Source organism: Xiphophorus hellerii, chromosome 22, assembly GCF_003331165.1.
Source record: "Xiphophorus hellerii strain 12219 chromosome 22, Xiphophorus_hellerii-4.1, whole genome shotgun sequence".
Classification (NCBI taxonomy): Eukaryota; Metazoa; Chordata; class Actinopteri; order Cyprinodontiformes; family Poeciliidae; genus Xiphophorus; species Xiphophorus hellerii.
In genome coordinates this window covers 21,221,690-21,228,818 of record NC_045693.1, presented here as the reverse complement: position 1 = coordinate 21,228,818, position 7,129 = coordinate 21,221,690, and the positions used below count along the sequence as shown (strand labels likewise).

General features: G+C 38.0%; 1 long non-coding RNA gene across 1 annotated transcript; it reads right to left on the bottom strand.

Moving 5' to 3' along the window:
- Positions 1–5,541: 5,541 nt before the first annotated feature.
- Positions 5,542–7,129, bottom strand: LOC116713644 (uncharacterized). The gene is made up of 3 exons (XR_004337902.1): positions 6,654–7,129; positions 5,956–6,390; positions 5,542–5,844 (listed from the first exon to the last, which is right to left on the bottom strand). It is a non-coding gene; the product is annotated as an uncharacterized LOC116713644 (long non-coding RNA).

The window sequence follows — 7,129 nt, the reverse complement described above, 5'->3', positions numbered from 1 at the left end:
ATAATCCTGTCAAAGTCAAGATCATCATTTATTTAATTTTAATATGTAAATATCTTTGTGGACTATTCAGTTTAGAAACTACGGATTAAATTTAAACCAGGTGAAGCATATCTGATCCTCAAGGTTTCCTTGCTTTAAAAACACCCAAATTAAATAATTGGGTCATTAACAAGTCATTGTAGAACATAACATACTGAACAGGAATAGAAAAGCTGGGCGTTCCTCAAAGACCGGCGCTAGGTACTGCAGATTTTAAACTGTGGATTGGAAAAATGTAACTTTATCGCAAGTGAGGAATTGACAAATTTATAATAATTGTTCAGATGAAGACTTTACATCCATCATAGGGGAAAAGATTTAAAAAAGAACCTATAAAGAAACAAATGCTGTTTCATGTTGGTGACATGTTAATGATGCTTTGATGATAAAATAATCACAACTATACAAGTAGCGCAGTCACAATACATGTAAGTTGAGGCACCAAATGCTTGTACTTTGTTGGGATTTTAGCTATTCATTTTGTTTAATTGCATCATGTCACAGAGTTCAAATATGTTGTCATAGTTTCAGCTGCCAAGGAGTTCACTGAATATAACCATATAACAATTTTAGAGGCTTGGTCAATTGTGCCGATTTTACACCTCTCGTCTAGCCGGGGCTTTGATGAGCCGTCAATAAATCCAGCCCATGAAAGTGGTCTTGGGATTCTCTCTCTTTTTTTTTTTTTTTGTCCCAACTGGATGGTCAACTATGAAGTTCAGCTCCAGGACAGCCCTCTGCCTCGCTGCGGCAGTATTGTCAATTTCCTGACTGCGAAAAGACGTACAACCCACATAACTTATTTTTCAACAGCAACATCTTTTGAGAGAGTCCACGGCTGAACCATATTTAACCTTTCGGTGTCAGACCACCCGCCAGCGACTGGGCCTCTGGCGTCCCATTCACCGTCGCAGAGGCACCAACAAGCTAGCCGAATATGATGTAGAGCTGGACCGGAGGAACCGGGCGCTTTATTCTCCACAAAACCCAAACATCTCTGGGAAGAGTTGTTGTTGGCCGCATCACAAAGACTCCGGGGGCAACAAATGCCTCAGCAGCATAAATTACCTTCAGTTTGAGGTAGGGAGTTTTATGTAGAGAACATTCACAGTCTTCTCTTCCCATGATTAGAAAAAAAAAGATAAACTTCTCCCCAAGTTGTGCCACACTCAAGAGGCTGCGGGAACCACAGCAGGATATCTGTCATGTCTGACGTTCTTCCGTTTGAAAGCTGCAGCATCACAAAAATCTTTAATATTACACCTGGACGAAAAGGGGATATGTGTTGCTTAGCAATGAATCTGTGAAATGTTTTCCCAACCAATAAATTTATTGCTATATTTATCAACACCTTAAATTAAGTAAAGAACAGTATTTTTCTGTTTCAGTAGTTCTGATTTAAATTACTTAAATTTGTTGGATGACAGCAACATGATCATGAATATTTTTTCTCAACATTTACTTTGTCAGATTATAATCACTTTTTTGCCTTTTTATATTTCATTAAATCCACGTTTCTTTTTTCATTGCTCTGATGTAATATTCTAATATTAATTGTCATTTTTATTAGCTGTCACTAGGCTGCCTGTAAATAATTTATTGAATTATTGGACATAGTATTTTTATGCATTGGTTGTGCTGCTTATTCTTATAGTGTTTCAGGACGAAGCTTGATGGGTCAGGCTGCCAGTCCACCACAGAGACACACAAATCACAAACAACCATCCGCACACACACACACACCCACACGCCCATGCAGAGAGACACACACAAACACCTGTAAACCAACTTAGGGAGACCAGAGAGGGATGGACGTGCTGGGAACTCTATTGTATCTGCTAAACTTGTGCTTTTTTAAGTTTTTATTTTTCAAAGACTAACTTAACCTTTATTTGTAATGCTGAATACATCAAAATGACATGAAAAAATTCCTCAGATCTCATTGTGAAGTCTGCTGAAAGTCTAACCTCTCTCCTCGCTGCTACACTTCAAAATATCTTATTTTAAACTGTCATCAGTGAATATTTTCAACTGTTGCCATTCATCAGCTTGTGTAAGTTGCTGGTTTTACTTGGGTTTTTCAACCCGAGTCCTTTTCTTCACGACGGTGTTGCTATGTCATGACCTTTGATGATTGACTCTTGGCAGTGATTGACCTATGGGCTTTGGGACAATCCCATAAGGTTAATAATTACTTTGAGTCCTCAGTGAAGGACAATGTCCTGACCTGGAGCACAGCAAGGCACGGGCAGTCCATAGTAGCACTGATAAATGAACAGCAGCTCCTCCTGCTGTATTTCAAAAGGAATTCAGATGACATACAATGTTCCCCCATTAAAACTGTAAAAGAACAAAAAGTAGTTTTTCAGGATTGTTCTTTTAACTTAATATTACTTTCCCACAGTTAAGTTCATTAAAGACTCAACAGGTTCGCTTTTATCTCAATCACTTTGGTCTAAAAAGCCCAAACTTTTCAAGAAGATTTGCAAGATCCTCATGAGTTTCTCTTAGTGCTGTTTAATTCTTGGAAATGTATTTATTGCGCGATCCGACACAGAGGATGCAGAACCGCATGTGGAGGAAGGACAACAGAGAGAAGATAGGAAGTCCAGCAGAGCGGAGATGACAGAGCGACGCAGGAGCTGCGAGGCAGAGGCCGTGACTTTTCTCAGAGACGAACATTAATAATATGATGAGCCACAATAGGAGCACTGAGATCAGAGAGCTCACCTCCATTGTTCTGCCGTCTCCTACTGACACCGGCCGCTCTGCTGAAGAAAGAATACGGAGAATAGAAGAGCATAACCTGGCTGCTCACCATGCCTCTCCTTTTAAAGTGCGTAATGGCCTGCCGTCCTTTAAATGTGCGCGTTTCTGAGAAAAGACGTGCAGAGATACTGCACTGAGAGACTTGATCAAAGGTGGACCGTCTGCAGAGATTATTGTCAAACATTTAAAACCTTTCACCGAAGCAAACCCTTGTCTATGTCAATTTAAATATGGCTTGAATCAAACTGTGTACATAAATTTCTGTTTTGTTTTATTGTTTTTCTTTGTTTTTTGTTGTAAATCATTTTAAAAATCTCAATTATCAAGCAGATATTTATTATTGACACAATGTCCAGTAATGCCGATTTGGGTTTTCACGGAAAACCAGTACTGACTATTTGCAAATTGCAATTTTATAGCACAATCTTATATTTGCTTATTATATTTTGGATTGTGGTCAGGTAGGAGGCTGACTGACTAAACAAATCAGCTCAGTGTTTCTGCAATCTGGTGTTTCAAAAGTCAACTCCAAAGTCTTTATGCTTTTAAGTTGAGTATAATTTCATTACGTTCGTGATTCACAAAGATCTCTGACTCCCACTGATCAGAATTTAAAGAAGCTCTGGTCAGAGTAATAATCAAACTTTCAGCTGCTTATTCAACAAAATAACACTTTACGGGCTAAGTAAAAGATGTAAAAGAATTCATCATTAAAGAAGAAAGTAAAATTCCTCTTTATTTTAGAGTGAAAGAGAAAGGAGCAGATCAAATACCAGCTTTATCTTCATTAGTAATCCTCAGTTTATGAACATAACACAGGATTTGCCAGTAATTAAGGAATCTGCTCTGGCAGTGACCCATATCGCCCACATCAAATATCCTCACCGTTAATAACCTGTTAGATACATTGCTGTTTAAATACAGAGCATTTCTACAGACTTACCAAAGAATTTCAATCTTTCTTGTTCTACTGTACAACATTTTAAAGCACTGGGCGTAACACAAACACAAAAGCCCTTAAAGAAATTTTCTATAACGTAGGAACATTGCTCCCTGTTGCTATGAGCAAACATTGAAAATTAGGTTCAGTATTGGAGATACACTACTGAGAAGCAATTTAAATCCGTCTTCTACAGGTTTTGATTTGTGTCTGTTTAAGATGTCATCATCCTCATTATGTTTGATGGGTTGCAGCTGACACCTGAAGGCTCGGTGCCGCCCGGAGGTGCTGGAGAACACGGCGCAAGATGGACCGGTGTCACTGGGGCAGAGGCTTGCGGTGGACCAGAGGATCCCTTCGGTCATTAATCATCGGACTGGACAGCCACAGACAAGCTTCTCTGGGCTGGACAGGTCTGTGCAACTGGATCGCAACCTGTCCTTGACCTTATCTGTGCTTCTTTCAGTTTCACTATAGAGACTTCTTTCTTATTTAAGATTACCAATTGTAATTTTTTAATATTCAGCACGTCTTTGTAGACAAATTATATTTTGCTTCATTGATTAAATAACACGATCTCTGACCTAAGGCAGCCTTTCCATTTCTCCTTTCGGTTTATCGTCTCCTGCCTGCTAGTGAGGCAGGATTGTTTCATACTGAAACTAGAGAAGCAAAGGATGGACTAGACATAAGAAGAAGTAAACATAACTAGAATCACTAGGTAGCAACTGAACCAAAGCAAAACAGAAACACAGATGATCTAATGAAAGAAAAGGAACTACACTAAACTACCCTGGTGAAAAATTAATGTACTAAGTAACATACTTGAGCATACTTTAAGTCAGACTAATCATGAGTGTACTTCAAGTTCGCTTAGGATTAGTTAATTTAAAGTGGGACATTTTGGAACAACTAATTTTGTGCTTAAGTGTACTTTAGTAATATTTAAATTGTATTAAAGTACAACTTAAAGTCTACTAAGTGTACTTCAATGTACTTTTTTTGGACAACTGAAGTTGAACTTAGTGTACTTTAAATATATTGCTTTTTATGTAATAAAAACGTGCTTGATTAGTATATTCTGAGTGTACTATTTTTGTGATTGAATTACATTTAAAATATACTTAGAATGTATTTTAAGTATATTGGCATTACATATTTTATATATTAGTAGTGTGACCACAGTTTGCTACAATTACACTTTTAGTTTATTATAATTGCTAAGGAAGTTCACTTTTTAGTTACTTAACGTCTTTTATTATTCTGCTTTGCCACTTTTTACATCACATGCTTCATACACACTGCAGTACTGCAAACACATCAGGTTACCAGAACACAGAAGGATCCATTACAACACACTTTCCAGGTGAAACTAATTACATTGTGCTTTCAATATATTACCATTTTGGTAACACTTTATTTGACGGGGTGTGCATAAGACTGACATGACACTGTCATAAACTTAACACCTGTCATCCAACTTTTAAAGCAACTTCTCATTAAAAGTGTCATTATTTACCGAATGACACTTTATGACACCTGTTGGTATGTACCCAACAGGTGCTATGTCATGTTTATGACAGTGTCATGTCAGTCTTATGCACACGCCGTCAAATAAAGTCTTACCCACATTTTTTCAAGAGCCAATATACTGTCACAGATTTGTACAAATTGTCAATACATTCAAAGTTTACAGACAACATGCTTATGAAAATTAGCACAATAAAACAATAGGTGCACTTCAGAGGAAATGCGAAAAATATTTCACCACGGACAGAGTATTGCTTTGATACAATGTCACAGTATTCCAGTATTACTCCAGACAAACTGACATTTCTCCTTCCTAAGAACAGTGAGGATCTACGACAGAACATTCCCACTCACTGCACTTTACAGAAACCTACAAAAAACAACAATAGAGCAATTAAACAGAGAAAGCACTTGCATTTTAAAGAGTACAGAAAAACGGCAAAGAAAAAATAAGACTTACAATTTTAAGACGTTGTGGACTCGCTATGTATGCGACATCATCAGAACTGATGATGATTGGGACCAGATGCCTGGGGTGGAAAACCATTTCTGTGTGACTTCTTTTCCTGTTTATGTTAGAAGTAGAAAAAAAAATAGTCAGCAATATCATAAAACCAGTTGATGCTGGCATTAACTATGAAGTTGTTTTAAGTGTAACCTTAAGGGAGACAAACTACCTTAAAAGCTTTCCATCCATGATCTGAACACGCTGATCCTTGAAGTGGGGAGGGGGGCTGGTGGTGCCCATCTCCAGCAGTCATCAGATGAGAGGCGGGCTTCACCCTGGACAGGTCGCCAGTCCGTCACAGGGCCCTGAAAGCCAACAACAAATAAAATGTATGAAAGAGAAATGGTAGATTAACAAGGGGAATAAATTCTGTCCAGTTATTTTTAAATCAATCATGTTTATTCAGCACTTAGTGTTGATAACACACCAGTTTTTGCTGTTGAAAATGTAGCCAGCTGCTCAGTGAAAACAGACTTGCACCATGAAGACGATGTGGAGCTTCATCCTCTGAACTGGTTGGTGATCTGGTGGAGCCAGGGCCTCTTCTGAGAAGGTTTTCTAATACCTGATTTCTGGCTTCCTCTTTCGTCTTCATTTGCTTAGACTGCAAAAATATGATAAAAACAATGATGGACGAGTTTTAACAACAGCCTCACAATATCAAAGTCTCTTTGTCATACGGAGCTTAATTAAAACCAGGCTAAGTTTATGAAGAAAACTATATTAAGTCGCAACACACAGTTATAACATGAAGCCGAATGATTGTTATAGTAATAATCATAAAAGTCACAATAAAAATGATAAAATAATTATTTCTGAAACCAACGTAAGTTTGTTTATATCTTTACTGCACTGTTTATAACTTACCACCAGCTAGCAACACGTTAGCAGCCTTCGTCCCTTCGGGCTCCTTTCGTGACCCACATTTCATTTCCATCGGTTCTTGTCCTGTTGTGTTGTCGTCTAACTCGGGCTATGACGTCACCAGCTCGAATGTACCAAAACTACTAACTTTTATCAAGGCCCTCTCTACTTTTAAGGAAATATTATGCGAGTAAAAGTGACGAATTTGAACAGCGTCTGTTATCTTCTATGGCTACATGGCTTTCCTTCTTTTAATGGCGCTTTTCAAAAATACTGAAAGTGTGCAATACCGCCACCATCTGGTCTGGAGTGTGAACTGCAGCTAATGCCGTTCAATAATAGATCTTACATCATATTTGAAAATGGTTTGGGTAAACACAGCTTCCGTGTTTAAGTTAAAAAACTGAAAACAACAGATCATATTCGGAGCGATGTAAAACTGAAGATACCTGCTGCATTTATTGTTAAGGACAAGTATT